A 17,232-nucleotide genomic window follows, 5' to 3' on the forward strand; every position below is an offset into this window, starting at 1 on the left:
AGTCTTCTCCAACACCACAGTTCAAAAGCATCAATTCTTTGGTGCTCAGCTTTCTTTATAGTCCAACTCTCACATCCATACATGACCACTGGAAAAACCATAGCCTTGACTAGACGGACTTTTGTTCGTAAAGTGATGTCTCTGCTTTTAAATACTCTACCTAGGTTGGTCATAACTTTCCTTCCAAGGAGTGAGTTGACTATTTGAAAACCTGGAGAAAATCCCTGTTGAATGATGAAGTAGGAAGGTAGATACATAGAATAATAGAGCCTCCACTGAGGATCTTGATTTTGCCTAAATATTATACCTCATTGAGTGTGAAAATGAAAATAAACTATCATCACTTCATCCACCAAAACTGCCTCGGTAAAATGACGGTAAATAGCATAAAAACTTTCTTTTTTTTTAATGCTGGTTTCTATTCGTATTCATTGTGTAACTTATGAACTCAAGACTAGCTACTACTGTTATTTCCTGTACTTCCATATTATTTATGTTTTAAATTGTGAACTTCCAGTCTTTTTCCTTTGATTCCCCAACCTTCCACTTCCCTTCATGTCTAGCAGGATGGGGAGTGTGAGCCCTCATGAACCTCTCCCATCTCAGACTTGTATTCTGGCCACCCCAGCCAGTGCTCCTGACACCCTAGACATACTAAATTGTGGAATTTTGGGTTCTTTATCTCCAATTCTTTCACTTCATTCGTTCACATTAGACAAGGCTCTTTTAGATCAAATGCCCAAAATTAAGGCTCAATTATTTCTGTTTATAATGTAATGGTATCTTCTACTATTCATGTTTAAAAATCCACATTGATCCCTTTTGTGTGCACTTTAGTAATTCTCCTGTTGAGTTTAACTGCAAAGAATAAAAGATAGACAATGAAGGAGAAAATTTCCTTTAAATCACTGCCTGTATTTTCTTGATAAGCATATCTAAAGCCCATTCTGCCCAGAAGGATGGGTTTAGCTGAGGGACAGGAATACACAGGTCAGCAGTTGTGAGGTGAGGACAGTGGGCGTAAAGTCAAAGCCAGGGTTTGCTCCAGCTGGCCCTGCAGAGCACCAGGTGAGAGTGGCCCACCAGAGCCAGCTGTTAGCTTTTCATTAATTATGAAAAATTTGGCCTTGTAACAAAGCCATTAAGAATTAAATTATATAAACTTATATTTAAATAACATATTAAAGACAAAGGTAATACTCAAAACTCACCACTTACATGTTACTATTCTATTTGATCAAAGTTATTTATATCCATTATTTTTACCTGGTGGAAATAGTACACAAGAGTATGCTATTGTGGTGGTGGTGTTTTGTCACTAAGTCCCATGGCCTTAGTCTGACTCTTGCAGCCCCATGGCCTGTAACCCGCCAGACTCCTCTGTTCATGGAATTTCCCAGGAAAGAATACCGGAGTGGGTTGCATTTACTTCTCCCAGGGATCTTCTTATGCAGGGACTGAGCTCACATCTCATTCTTTGGCAGACAGATTCTTTAATGCTGAGCCACCAAGGAAGCCATATGTTTTTGTGTACTTTCTCCCAATTTCATAGTAAAGTTTGTAGCTTAAATTTTGCTGGGGGGTGTGGGGGATGTTCATACCATCAGTACAGTTCAGTTCAGTTGCTTAGTGTCTGACTCTTTGCAACCCCATGAACCACAGCATGTCAGGCCTCCCTGTCCATCACCAACTCCTGGAGTTTACCCAAATTCATGTCCATTGAGTCGGTGATGCCATCCAGTCATCTCATCCTCTGTCATCCCATTCTCCTTCGGCCCCCAATCCCTCCCAGCATCAGGGTCTTTTCCAATGAGTCAAATCTCCTCATGAGGTGGCCAAAGTATTGGAGTTTCAGCTTTAGCATCAGTCCTTCCAAAGAACACCCAGGACTGATCTCCTCTGGATGGACTGGTTAGATCTCCTAGCAGTCCAAGGGACTGTCAAGAGTCTTCTCCAACACCACAGTTCAAAAACATCAATTCGTTGGCACTCAGCTTTCTTTACAGTCCAACTCTCACATCCATACGTGACCACTGGAAAAACCATAGCCTTGACTAAACAGACCTTTGTTGACAAAGTCATCTCTCTGCTTTTTAATATGCTGTCTAGGTTGGTCATAACTTTCCTTCCAAGGAGTAAGCATCTTTTAATTTCATGGCTGCAGTCACCATCTGCAGTGATTTTGGAGCCCAAAAGAATAAAGTCTGTCACTGTTTCCACTGTTTCCCCATCTATTTCCCATGAAGTGATGGGACCAGATGCCATGATCTTCGTTTTCTGAATGTTGAGCTTTAAGCCAACTTTTTCACTCTCCACTTTCACTTTCTTCAAGAGGCTTTTTAGTTCCTCTTCGCTTTCTGCCATAAGGGTGGTGTCATCTGCATATCTGAGGTTATTGATATTTCTCCTGGTAATCTTGATTCCAGCTTGTGCTTCTTCCAGCCCAGTGTTTCTCATGATGTACTCTGCATATAAGTTAAATAAGCAGGGTGACAATATCCAACCTTGATGTACTCCTTTCCCTATTTGGAACCAGTCTGTTGTTCCATGTCCAGTTCTAACTGTTGCTTCCTGAAAGTGAAAGTGAAGTCAGTCAGTGGTGTCCGACTCTTTCCGACCCCATGGATTGTAGCCTACCAGGCTCCTCCCTCCATGGGATACTCCAGGCAAGAGTACTGGAGTGGGTTGCCATTTGACCTGCATACAAATTTCTCAAGATGCAGGTCAGGTGGTCTGGTAGTCCCATCTCTTTCAGAATTTTCCACAGTTTATTGTGATCCACACAGTCAAAGGTTTTGGCATAGTTAAAAAGCAGAAATAAATAGATGTTTTTCTGGAACTCTCCTGCTTTTTCAATGATCCAGCGATGCTGGCAATTTGATCTCTGGTTCCTCTGCCTTTTCTAAAACCATCTTGAACGTTTGGAAGTTCACAGTTCACATGTGGCTCTTAATAGTTTTGCAGAGCAACATGAGTGACAGTAAGCTCACAGATTCACCACCTTCCTCAGGTTTCCTGGTGAACTAAATCCGAACTCCACTCTGATTTTATCATTTAAAGAGCTGGGTACATCTCAAATCTGTTGCTATTTGGACTAATAGGAATCACTTTATTTAAAAAAGGATAGTAAACATTTACTGAGCACTCACTCTCAGGCAGAGTTGGAGTGCTTCATATGTATTAAGTCATCCTCATCACTTTCAATTGAGATAGAGGATGTTATTATCATCTTTTTTTTTTAATAGATGAAAAAACTAAGAAAGAAATTAAGCACTTTGCCACGTCAGTCTCACAGCTGATTATAGGAGACACCAGGACCCCAACTGTCTGATTCTAGAGCCCGTGCTCTAAACCAGAGACAGGCAAACTACAGCCTATTGGCTGAATTTGATTAGTTGCTTGGGTTTATTTATTTATTTTTAAAAATCTTTTACTGCCCATGAACTAATCATAGATTTTACATTTTTAAATTTATCACATTTTAAATGATTCTTGAAGGACCAACGTAATGTCCTTAATTTTTCTTCTTTGTCCCACAAAACATGAATCTCTGGATCTTTAAAAAAGCTTGTGCCAACTACAGCAAGTCTAACCATTAAGCTGTAGCACACACACTTCTGCACTTTTTTATGAGTTACAATTAGTTGTAGCTTACTGTTAGCAGGTTGAAACCTGCAGTTGAGAAATGCTGCATTCACTATGTTACACCAGAGTCCAGACAGAGCAAACAGGCAATTTGTATCTGTTATTGCTTCTTCTGTCCATGTCTTCCTCCCTCATAAATGAAGTCTTAGTAGGCCGTGTGTGTGTGTGTGTGTGTGTTTTAACTATTAGAATGAAATGATAAAATTTCTCCTTCTCTTTTTACCCCTTTCTAAATGTATCCAGTTTTCCCTAAGGAAACAGAAATAGTTGTGCAGAGACAGAGGAAATCTTAAAACAAATCAAGAACTGGGCTTTAGGATCTCGGTTATTATTTCTGGAATCCATGTTAGCTATTAACCTGGAAACAGGAAGGCCCTGGAGAAGGAGTCAGACTTACACCTAGCCTGAAATCTAGAATAGGCTTTCTGTGTGGTCTTTGCTTGGCGGGTAGGTGGATTCAAACCAAACACTGCATTATGATCACAGGAATGCTTGCTAAGCGCGCAGTTAGGGAAAAGGAATTGGTTTATGTAAACATCTTTTCTTATGTAGCATATGTCACAGATCATAATTTCCTGGAATGCTAAAGTTGTTTGATGTTAGAAAGTCTGGGCACCCACATGGTTAAATTAAATAAATTTTAAAAATTCTTGGTTAAACAGAGTTAACAATTTTTCTTAGTCAGAAATTCCCCTAGAGGTCCTAATATGCTGATGTCCAATATCAGTCCATAGTGAGTATGTAGCACACAGTATTTTCTGAAGTTACTATATGATGAACATTTTTGTTTGTTTGTTTGTCTAGTTTCAATCATATGACTTGTGCTCCAGGAAACACAGTTTGGGGAACACTGGGAAACAATGAATTGCTCTTTTCCACACTGAAAGCTTTTTCTGCCCACTGATCAGGACCAGCTGATAGAGTCAGAACACCATTCCTCCTGAATATTGGAGGATCATATTTATAAGGCCTCATTCTCCCATTTCTCTTTCTTATTTTATATTGCAGACTACATGCCTTCTGTACACATTTGACATTATATCATTTTTTTCCATTCCAACATTTTTTATAACCGTAAAATTTTCAAGTTGACAAACCATTCCTCATTGCTTTTCTTCTTGATTTAACTGCTTCATGCACACTTAAGGAGCTACCTTAATCTAATCAATCAGTGCTCTAAATCTTGATGTAAAATAGTGACAGTTAATTCTTACCAAAATGGTCAGTTTCTGCTAACTTGGTTCTCAGAGGCATTCTGTAAACAAGTATTTAGGTTTTAAAGTTTATAATACCTTGCAGCAAGGTATAAAACCTTTTGACAACTAACCCTATTATTGTTTGTCTATAATGTTAACATATTACCCAGCTCTTACTTTTGGAGTTTCATGTTACATTCTACCCAGGGATTATATGGAATGGATTTTGGTGGTTTTCTTTTCTAAACCAGTCTTCAGAAAGAGAAGGTTACTGAATTTTCAAAATAAATATCAGTGTCACCTGCCCTGATAACCTTTGGCAATCCTGCCCCCACCCCTGGGTGGCAGAAATCGGCATTTCCTGTTTCCAGCAGGTCTCAAAAAACGATAAAAATTTCCTGGTGCACATCAATTTCTCCTTGCGGATGGGCAGCCTGTCACTATAATCAGATCTGTCAGCTCTTTGCAAAAGAATTGGAAAGTGGCCTTACTCACGTGGAAATCTAATAGCGACTTGTCACTCCCTCTTGGCAGCACAGCCCAGGCTGTCAGTGTGATGTCCTCTGTCCTGCAGTTGCAGAGGGCTGGGTCCCTCCCTGAAGAGAAGCTGTTGAATTGGTCCACTTTGCTCACTCTTGCAGAATTTATGATCTGCCCAGTGCCTTCCCTCTCATGCTTGACTTTTAGAAAATGAGGTTGCCAAGTCCTGGGTGTTTTAGTCTGTCAGTAACTAGTACAGATTCTGGCATCATAATTCACTCTGTAAAAACTCATTAATGAAAACAATCCAGTTATTGGTACACTGTGATGTTCTTGTACAATGAAAACTGGGGTACCCTGTTGCAGTGAATTGTTATCCCATGTCTCTCTACACGCTACTTAGAAATTGTATCAAATGACAGAGGCAAGATTCTTTTAAAAAAAAATTCAAAGTATATCCCAGGCAGTCACTCTTTTAAACACTAGATGCCCCCCAAATCAAAAATTTAATTGATCTTTAAGGTTTTACTTTTTAGCTCCATTACACACATTACACCTCAGTATATTTTGGTACCCTCTCACAGTTTATAGAGGTAAGATATCTGATTTCTAGCTTTTAAAAGAACTGTTCAGTAAGTAAATCAATCCTTGTTAATATGGCTATTCAATATTGAGATCATGCTGCAAGTTAAATGAAATTGATTTTCAAAGTAAATTAAATCCCTGAGTGAAGGTGGGTGTATCTTTCTACCTGAAGGAAGAATTTTAAGACAGTTTGCATGTGTAATCAGATCCTGGGGACATAAACTGAATTGTCTATGGGACAGTTGTATTATGAAGCAACAATACTATTTTTCTCAAAGAGCCTTAAAAAGTAAAATATGTTTAGTATAAATTCAAATGGAGAAGGCAATGACAACCCACTACAGTACTCCTGCCTGGAAAATCCCATGGACGGAGGAGCCTGGTAGGCTGCAGTCCATGGGGTCGCTAAGAGTTGGGCACGACTGAGCGACTTCTCTTTCACTTTTCACTTTCATGCATTGGAGAAGGAAATGGCAATCCACTCCAGTGTTCTTGCCTGGAGAATCTCAGGGATGGGGGAGCCTGGTGGGCTGCCGTCTATGGGGTTGCACAGAGTCGGACACGACTGAAGCGACAGCAGCAGCAGCAGCAGCAGCAGCATAAATTCAAACATGGAAGACAAAGATACAAATTTTGAGAATATTATGGGTTTTGTCCAACTGTTTTTGCTTTAAAAGGACACCTGTATTGGTTTAGAGTCAACTAAAGCCAGATTCCCCATTCATTTCTTCCAACCAGGAGAGAAAAATGAGGTTGAAGTAAGAATGTCTGAAAAACAATTTTTGTAGTTTAATTAGCAGGCCCTAGCTATTATTGGATTGATCAAGTTCATATATGAATTAAAAATCTGAATGTCATATTCTGTTAAATCCATATTGTTGAGTGCATTCTCAAAACTAGGTTTTAACTTCATATTCCCCATTTCTCCTCTCTTTCTCCAATTTTCTTTACTATATAGAGTAAATAGGAAGTAAGAAAAACCTTAAGCATGTGAAAGAATAGTATAACCCCCCCCCACCATCTTCTGTTTAGTGTGGCAATAAGTCAAATGTTATGTATTATATAGATTACAGATTATAGGATATATGAAAAAACCTTATTATAGTGCATACGCTCATTCAAACAGGCTATATACAAAAAAGCTTTATGAGTTGTTTTTTTTTTTCCCCCTCATATTCCATAGTATTATGAAATCTAAGATAAGTGCTCTGTCACTTAGCAAATACTTTGTCATACGGGCTCAGGACCATGCTCAGTAATTCAGAGAGGGAGACAAGTGGAAGAGAAGGCATAGGGAGGGTCTCTTGTAACTTATTATCCGGTTTTTGAAAGATAAACCTTCCAAAGGTAAAAATAATTGTAAAGCCATCAATCCTTTCACTAGAAGAAAACTATATGAAAATTTTTTCTGTGTGATTCTAAATGTAAAAGAATAAAATTAAAGTTGAGCCAGTTTGAGGACTGGGCTTCTCAAGTGGCTCAGTGTTAAAGAATCTGCCTCCCAGTGCAAGAAATGTGGGTTTGATCCTGTATCAGGAAGATCTCCTAGAGAAGGAAATGGTAACCCACTGCAGGACTCTTGCCAGGAGGATCCCATGGACAGAGGAGCCTGGTGGGCTACAGTCCCTGGGGTTACAAAGAGTCAGGCAGGACTTAGCAAGTAAACAACAGCAAGTTGAGGACTTGAGGCAGAGTGATTAGAGCCAAGGGAGCAAACTGAGGGGCCACTCAGGAGATAACTTGGTAATAAAAAGAAAAAAAAGAAGGCAGGCACGTTGGCTTTTCCAGTGAGGGTAATGATCTAGAGGAGAGGTTGGCAGATTGTGACCTGAGGGATAAATCCGGCAAATGAAAATTTTTCATACAGCCACTAGATAAGGAGAGTTTTTATTTTTTAAATAAGAATTGTAAAAATACAAAGAGGTATGTGAGATAGAGACAATATGGCCCAGAGTCTAAAATATATATTATCTGGCCCACTTGTGACAATTTATCACTTAAAATGTGGTCAGTGTGACTGAGCAACTGAGTTTTTAATTTTATTAATCTTCATTACTTTAAATAGCCACAGGTGACTGGTGGCTACACTATTGAGGAGGATAGTTCTAGCTAATTGTGAATATGTGGATTATTTTCTATAAAAGCAAAGATTCTGATTGATTCTCATTCAATATCTCAGACTGACTGCTCTGTATGGTGTTAGCTCTGAAGCATGCTGGGTATTACACAACACTAAACTGAGAGTGGGGGGTCATTTTTAGAAGCTTGAAAAGTCTTGGCAGGGGGATGTGGCAGGACAGCCCTATGGAGAGTTCAATGTTACAGATAAAGCCTAAGTTCTCACTGAGGTGGCCAGAATCCATCTGTTTCCAAAACACATGCTGAGAATGGAGAATTAGAGATCCTGTCTGGAGGCTTGGAGAACAAGTCAGTGTTTAGACTGCAGCACAGAAACAATTGTAGTGTCAGACAAAAGATGAATCAAGGGGAGGAACTTTCCTGTGGCCAGAGATATGATCTGTATCTTCAGAAAGAGGGCTGGCAGAAGAAAGATAAACAAATTAACCTGTCAGGACAGCTTAGGAACAAGAAAGTATTCCTTCTTTCCAGAGCACCAGTATTCTGGAGGGAGGAGGTGCTATAGATTGGACAAGTTTTAGAGTCTAAGGATGGCATAGGATACCCACAGGATTTATAGGTGGGTGGGAGCAGCAGGTACCTTGAAACTTCTGTCCCATTTATTCATGGAGCAATGGTAGGGTTGTCAGGTAAAATACAGTGTAAAAAAATAGTGTATATAAAATATTATAGAGACTTCCCCAGTGGTCCAGTGGTTAAGACTCAATGTTTCCACTGCAGGGGCAACAAATACAATCCCTGGTCAGGGAACTTCTGCAAACCATGCAGGGTAGCCAAAAATAAATAAACATTATATGGGGCATACTTATACTAAATATATATTCATTATCCTAAATTCAAATTTAACTAGGCATCCTATAATTTTATTTGCTAAATCTGGTAAACCTGAGTAAAGGATCTGACACTGCCTACTGACTTTGATACTGAAAGGGTGGCTAACTTAATGGAAGCTTCATCCAAATGTCAGTAACCAGGCTAGGTTGACACTTATTAGGCATAAGCTTTTAGCCACATCACTTAAGCTCTAGCCTTCTATTCTCATTAATGTGAACCTCAGTGAGAGTTATTGTCTATCCTATCTTGAGCAGAATGTTAGAACTTAATGGGACCTTAGTTATCTTCTATCTAGTGCTCTCATTTTCATGGAAGGGGAAGCAGATATACAAAAATAAGGTGACTTTTACAAGAATTCCCATCTCTGCCTGTGGTGATATGACCATTCCTGGAATCTGGATGTCTTATTACTCAGTTCAGTGTTTTTTCTCTCCCTACTTCTGTCTTCTGTCTTCAAAACCACAGGAAATAATGCACGATCATCGAAAAAGCAAGAGAGCTCGGCTCCAGAAAAACATCTATTTCTGCTTTATTGACTATGCCAAAGCCTTGAACTGTGTGGATCACAATAAACTGTGGAAAATTCTTCAAGAGATGGGAATACCAGACCACCTGACCTGCTTCTTGAGAAACCTGTATGCAGGTCAGGAAGCAACAATTAGAACTGGACATGGAACAAGAGACTGGTTCCAAATAGGAAAAGGAGTACATCAAGGCTGTATATTGTCACCTTGCGTATTTAATTTACATGCAGAATACATCATGAGAAATGCTGGGCTGGAGGAAGCACAAGCTGGAATCAGATTTCCGGGAGAAATTTCAATAACCTCAGATGTGCAGATGACACCACCCTTATGGCAGAAAGTGAAGAGGACCTAAAAAGCCTCTTGATGAAAGTGAAAAAGGAGAGTATTAAGTTGGCTCAAAGCTCAACATTCAGAAAACTAAGATCATGGCATCTGGTCCCATCACTTCATGGGAAATAGATGGGGAAACAGTGGAAACAGTGGCTGACTTTATTTTGGGGGGGCTCCAAAATCACTGCAGATGGTGATTGCAGCCATGAAATTAAAAGATGCTTACTCCTTGGAAGGAAAGTTATGACCAACCTAGACAGCATATTAAAAAGCAGAGACATTACTTTGCCAACAAAGGTCCATCTAGTCATAGCTATGGACTCTTGGGAGTCCCTTGGACTGCAAGGAAATCCAACCAGTCCATCCTAAAGGAGATCAGGCTTGAGTATTCATTGGAAGGACTGATGTTGAAGCTGAAACTCCAATACTTTGGCCTCCTGATGGGAAGAACTGACTCATTTGAAAAGATCCTGAAGCTGGGAAAGATTGAAGGTGGGAGAAGGGAACAACAGAGAATGTGATGATTAGATGACATCACCGACTCAATGGAAATGAGTTTGGGTAAACTCCAGGAGTTGGTGATGGACAGGAAGGCCTGGCGTCCTGCAGTTCGTGGGGTCACAAAGATTCGGACATGGCTGGGCGACTGAACTGAAAAGTGCTTCACAAATTTTAATATGCAAAATATAAATGTATAGAAACATTATTTCTAGGCTGATATCAGAGCACGGAAATCACCTCCCTAATTCTGCTTACTCACAGTCTCCCATCTGGAAAAATATTTGGGTATCAACTCCTCTGAAGTCCAACATCTTTATCTTTTTGGATTGTCTCTAGAAAGCACCACCAAAAAAATTTTTTTTAAAGCTATCAAAACAAGTGACAATTCTAGATCTTCTGAAATCTGAGCCTGTGGGAAACCAACCAAAGCTGTTGGATAAAGGTAAATATACTTAGATGCACATAGACCAGTCTTTTGCCTTTCAGTTTTGACAATTTGGGCTAGATGTATAACGTGTATATTGCTGTCTGCCTTGTAGGAGACAGATTCTTATTGCAAGGCAAGTCACATCCCCACCAGCATTTATAGCTGCTCTGTCACTGTGTTGTGACAGTCTGACACCTCCCAGAAGCCTGGATTCTTCCCCCAGTATTAATAAACAGTTGGGGTGAGGATGTGGAAATAATGTGAAATAATATTACTGTCCAGGCAGTTAATGCTAAAGAAACATTTAGATAAGGAGGAGCTGACTTGAGCATGGAAATAAATATCCAAAGTGATGTTTAAGATCCAAAGTCTACATATTCTTTAGAGGGGAGAGAGTAGTGGGGAGGAGAGATTTGGGTCTTTTCAGTTGCTGCTCCTTTGCGTCCTTGCCAAGCACCACACCCTCTCTTTGTTGTAATTGTCTTATTTTGACTCAGTTAAGAGTTTGGGAATAAGAGTTTTAATCTTGTATTGAAATATATAACTACTGGATGGTACAACTAGTTCATTATCTTTTGAATATGTTCAAGCTTTCCTCCTCACAATGATTCAGTGGGAGTTAGGTTTATTTTTATATTGCTAAATGTTTTATTACATATGTAAATGAGATTTTGGTCACATAAATTAGAAGGAAAATATTTTAAGATATGTAAAGCTTTTAATCCAACAAATTATTTTGAAAATAAAAAGATCTTTCCTCCTGTGTGCTTATTGTTTGCCCAAAATTGTATGTCTCACATAAATACCATGAATATTCTCACAGAGGCTTAACACTGTCCAGAAATTCATTTCTTACAGATTAAAAAAAAAGCAAAACTCAATTCCCTCATATTCCCTTGCACATAACAAAACATTTTGTTTTTCCACAAATGTCTAGAATCTAGTTTTCATCTGCATTGCCTTTTAGTGTCCTCTAGTGAAAGTGAAACTGTCAGTTGCTCAGTCATGTCCGACTCTTTCCCACCCCATGGACTCTAGCCCCCCAGGCTCCTCTGTCTATGAGATTCTCCAGGCAAGATAACTGCAGTGGGTTGCCATTTCCTTCCCCATTAGTGTTGACTAGGTCTTTAGAATTATCAAGAAGATTGAATATTGCTTTTCTTTACCTTATAATAGCAGAAGGAGAACTTTTAATTTACAAACTAAATGGTATGCATAGGTCATTTTGTAAAAGAGGAGGTCATTTTCTTTACTTTTTAAATTTATTTACTTACTTATTTAATCTTTGGCTGTGCTGGGTCATTGTTGCTTCCCACAGGCTTTCTCTAGTTGTGGTGTGGAGGTTTCATTGCAATGTCTTCTCTTGCTGAGGAGCACAGGCTCTAGGCACACAGGCTTCAGTAGTTAGGGTGCGTGGGCTCAGTAGTTGCAGGTCAGGGGCACGTGGAATCTTCCCTCACGAGAGACCTAACCTGTGTCCCCCGCATTGGCAGTCAGATTCTTACACACTATGCCACCAGGGCAGTCTGCGTATGTCTGTCTGTCTTTGTTTTCTTAGCCAAACCCAGTTGACAGTGCCTGTTGAGGGTTCACCTTTTTAAACCCAGCCTTCTTGTAAGGAAGATACTCCTAGATTTTTGAGCTGTATCAAAGAGGTTTGAGATAGTATACTCCTTGCCTCCTACTGGTGGCAGGGACAAAGTCTTCAAGCAGAACTATCTAGTTTATTATCTTTGATTAATATATTACAGTAAGTTTCCCTGTAGGATACGTTTTGTCCTTTAGAAGAAAAATCTGTGTCTAAAAATGCTTGGATAAAGAACACTCGTGTATATATAAACAGACAAATCCCTAGGCTTCTGTCTGGTAGAGAAATGGTTTGGTGCTGTGTCACTTTGGGTTTATGGCTGTGAACACCTATTGTGTACTAATCACTGTACTGCGTAACATTATTTAAATTGATGAAATGCTTGCTTGGTTGATTAAATCCACCAGTCTTTTATTTCAGTCTGATACCTTGGAGGCTCTATAAACTCCTGAGTTTATGGTCTAGAATTAGTATTAGTGTTTTGGGAACTTGTGAAAGTATGCAGATTAGACATTTATTGGGAAGAGATGGAATATTCATCTTTTAAATACAATGTGAATAGACCTGCTTTTTTTTTTTTTTTTGATGCTTTACCTGTATCATTACAAGATTGTCCTAATTAAACTTCCTCTCCATTCAAGGTCCACAACCCTAAAACAATTAAACAAATTTAAAAAAATCATTCCTTATCACATCTCTGAATCAAAGTAAGGCCTAAGTTTTCTCATGATTGATAATTCTTGGGATTTATAATCATTCATCATAATTTTTTTTTCAGAAGAAAATGAACTAAAATTAACTTGTAACCAAAAAGTATTTAATTGAGTCTCATGGAGAATTTCTAAGTTTCATGGAGTATTGATTTTTTTAAAGAATTTTTACTGAAATATAGTTGAATTATAATATTGTGTTAGTTTCTGGTATACGGCAGTAATTAAAATATTTATTATTTTCCATTATGATTTATTACAGGATGTTTAATATAGTTTCCTGTGCTATACAGTAGGGCTGTGTTGTTTAATCTATTTTATATATGGTAGTTTGTATATACCAATCCCAAATACCAATTTATCCCTCTCCTTCTCGTTTTTCTTTTGATAGCCATAAGTTTGTTTTCTATGCCTGTGAGTCCATTTCTATTTTATAAATGAGTTCATTTGTGTCATATTTTAGATTCCACATATACGTGATATCATATGGTGTTTGTTGTTCTCTGTTCAACTTACTTCACTCAGTATGATAATCTCTAGGTCCATCCAAGTTGCTGCAACTGGCATCAGTTCATTCTTTCTTATGGCTGAGTTTGTGTGTGTGTGTGTGTGTGTGTGTGCATGTGCACGTGTGTGTGTGTGTGTGTGTTAGTCGCTCAGTCATGTCTGACCCTCTGCAACCCCATAGACTGTAGTCTGCCAGGGATTCTCCAGGCAAGAATACTGGAGTGGGTTGCCATAATATTATGCTTTTGTAATATCCTATATATAGCATATATATTGTTGTAAATATGTATATATTGCATGTATGTACCACTTCTTTATTCATTCTTCTGTTGACGGCCATTTAGATTGCTTCTATGTCTTGGCTATTGTAAATGGTGCTGTGGTGGACACTGGGGAGCGTGTATCTTTTCACATTATAGTTTTCTCTGGGTATATGCCCAGCAGTGGGATTGCTGGATCATTTGGCAACTCTGATTTTAGTTTTTTGAGGAACCTCCATCTTGCTTTCCATAGTGGTTGTACCAATTTACATTCACACCAACAGAGTAAGAAGGTTATTTTTTCTCCACATCCTATCCATCAGTTTTTATTTGTGAACTTGTTTGTGATAACCATTCTGACCAATGTGAGGTGATACCTATTTTTTTAATATTTATTTATTTATTTGGCTGCATCTGGTCTTAGTTGTGGCATGCAAGATCTAGTTCCCTGAGCACGGATAGAACCCAGGCCCCCTGCACTGGGAACTTGGAGTCTCAGCCACTGGACCTCCAGGGAAGTTCCTCACATTGTAGCTTTGATTGCATTTTAGAGTACTGATTTCAGAATTTTGTTCTGCAAACCTCCATATAAGAGCCCCTTGAAAGCCAATGTATTAGTTGAAGCTGGCCCTGTCCTCAGGATAGAATGGGGATTCACAGACAGAAAAGGTTCTTCTCTCTTCTAAAGCCAATATTGCAAAGCTCTGCAGTACATCATTGTGCTATTATAGATACTGTGTCTTTATTTTGTAGATAAAGAAGCTAAGAATGAGTGTTATTTAATGCAAGCCCTTAAAAGGAGGGGGGGGGGAATAGCTCTTATATAATGATGACTAATGCAGTGGAAAAAGAGTTATTTTGGCACAATTGTGATGTTTTTCCCTTGTAGTTTTGTAACAGTTTCCAAGCTATTAGATAACTATGTCAGCAGAGTTGTATTAGATCTGACTTTGGGAAAAACTTAAAGCAGCTCATTATCATTGTTCCCTTTTTAAAAGAAACCTCCAATTTCAATGTATTCAATGGAAATGAGTTCACCAGCAGTTAATTATTTACAATTTTTACTACTAGAAGAAAATTCCTAGAGTCAGTCTAGTCTGCTTCGGCTCTCTCATGCTCAAATTACTGTCCAAATCTGTTACCTCCTCTGAGATTTGTTTTGCATCTACCCCTTTTCCCTCTGTCATCACTGCCCCCATGTTCTCCAGGTCCTGTTTTGTCTGAGCTGGACAGTCTAACCACCCATAACTGTCTCCTTGTCTTGGATCTGCCCACAATCCCATGTATTCTCCTTACAAGCCCTTCACTCTTTCCCATACAAACCTTTCCATCTCTCTGTAGCTCTCAATCTTAAATTAAACCTAAGCTCCTGGAATTCTGAGCTCCCCTGGTGGCTCAGTGGCAAATCTACCTGCCAATGCAGGAGACCTCAAGTTTGATCCCTGAGTTCGGAAGATCCCATTGAGAAGGAAGTGGCAGCGCACTCCAGTCTTCTTGCCTGGGAAATCCCATGGACAGAGGAGCCTGGTGGGCTAGAGTGTTCTCTGTCCATAGGGTCATATAAAGAGCTGGACATGACAGTGACTAAACAACAACCTGAAATTCCTTTCAAGTTTCAGTCAGTAGCTCAGCTTTCCAGGTGCATTTTTTTTTCATTATTTATTCATTCCTTCTTTTAGATTTAGGGTTCTGGAACTATTATGGTTTCAAAATTCTATCCAATTTCTGTACCTTTTCCAGACTGTTGCCTCTTCCAGGCTACACTCTGCTCTAACCCCTTAGTTTCATGCCACCATTGACATTGCTAACTTCTATTGATTTTTCAAAACCATCTCCAGGGAAGAGCTGAATCACTACATCTTCTGAAGTAAGGCCCTCTAACTCAATGCTCTGGAGCCAAGCTGCTTAAAGCCATCTTTTAGTAGTTGGTGTTACCTTGAATAAGTTATTTTCTTTCTCCTGTACCTCAGCTAAATGATAATATCTCCATCACTGGGCAGTTATCAGGATCGAATTGAAAAATAAAGTGTAAGAGTGCTTGTTATACAGTAAAGACTGATATAACTATTGTTATTCATCTGTATATTCAATTATTATCATATTTCACACTGCATTATAATTATTTCTTGATACTTCAATATCTCACACACTTATCTTTAGTGAAGACTTTGAAGGCAAACACAGCTTTTTATCCATCTTTATATCTTCAAAATTTGCTATAGAGCCAGGAACATAGTAAACAGTAGGTATGAAGTAAAGAATAAAATTTTGTGTAAGCATGTGACAATATCATCCACCATGAGAAAGAAAGCACAAGAAATATTTATTAGAGATGGTTTAAGAAGAATTAAAGTTGATATTTAGATTTTAACATGTACACCGTATTTTAGGGAAACATCAAAATATGATTAAATTTTTAAGTTAAGCGTCTCAAATAGTAAAAAAAATACCAAGTGTTCTTTTGGGTAGCTTTGCTTAAAAAAAAAAATCAATCCATAATTTACATTTCTCTTGGCTAACACACAGAGCCCACCAACCCTCACAAGGAGCTCCAACTGTTAAAAATGGGGTCACTGCCATACCCCTGAATCCCCACCCCCACATCCCTTCTGTTAGGGCTATACTCCGGCTGTCATTGGCACATTGGACTCATTGCCTCATAGTCTGCATATATGAACCCGTGGGATCATTCCCCTGAGACCCATATACCCTTCTAAGTTCCTATCCTCCTACCAGAATATCCCTACCTCCCAGAAGCTTCTAGAGCCCCAGTAATGACCTCAGGCCCCAATTTCTCAGAGCCCTTCTCATCAGCCATGAGAGCCTTGAGGTAGGATTGTTTGGTGACAAGAACCATATCTAGAATTCCCAATAACTGAGCTAAAATGATATTTTCAAATATTTTAAAAATAATTTGCAAGTTGAGCACAGTCTAGCTTACTAGATCCATGTAAACTGGTAACTGAGAAAAGACTGTACCTTTTTTTCAAAGTGTACCCTTTTATGTAAGCTCATAAGAAAGACCAGAAGAGCACACATCTTCAGATGCATTTTTGCAAATCTTGTGCACTATCCATGGAAGAGCATTGTTAGCTAAAACTCTTTTTGGCAAGACAGGAAAAAAAAGACATGGAATAGGGAATTGAAATTAAACTAATACAATCATAAACAGCAGCCATGTTCAGCACTCTGAGCTGATCCATACCTCAGTGTATCTCCATGGTGAGAGATACGTGAGACTGAAAATTTTCGGAGACTATGAGATTGAGAACCAAGTCACACCCCACTTACGAAGAAACCCTTTGTAAATGCATTGAAGGAGGTATTCAGGGACAATGGCTCTATGCAACAGCTTTAAGATTAAATACTGAAAAATTTACAGAGCAGACTGATTTTGGTGAGATTATTTGATTTTTGTGGAATTCAAAGACTTAAATAATAATATAATTAAGAATAAAAACATCTTGACAGTGTCTTAGGAGCATATACATTTTTCTTTAACT

The sequence above is a fragment of the Ovis aries genome, chromosome 3 (assembly GCF_016772045.2).
Source record: "Ovis aries strain OAR_USU_Benz2616 breed Rambouillet chromosome 3, ARS-UI_Ramb_v3.0, whole genome shotgun sequence".
Lineage (NCBI taxonomy): Eukaryota > Metazoa > Chordata > Mammalia > Artiodactyla > Bovidae > Ovis > Ovis aries.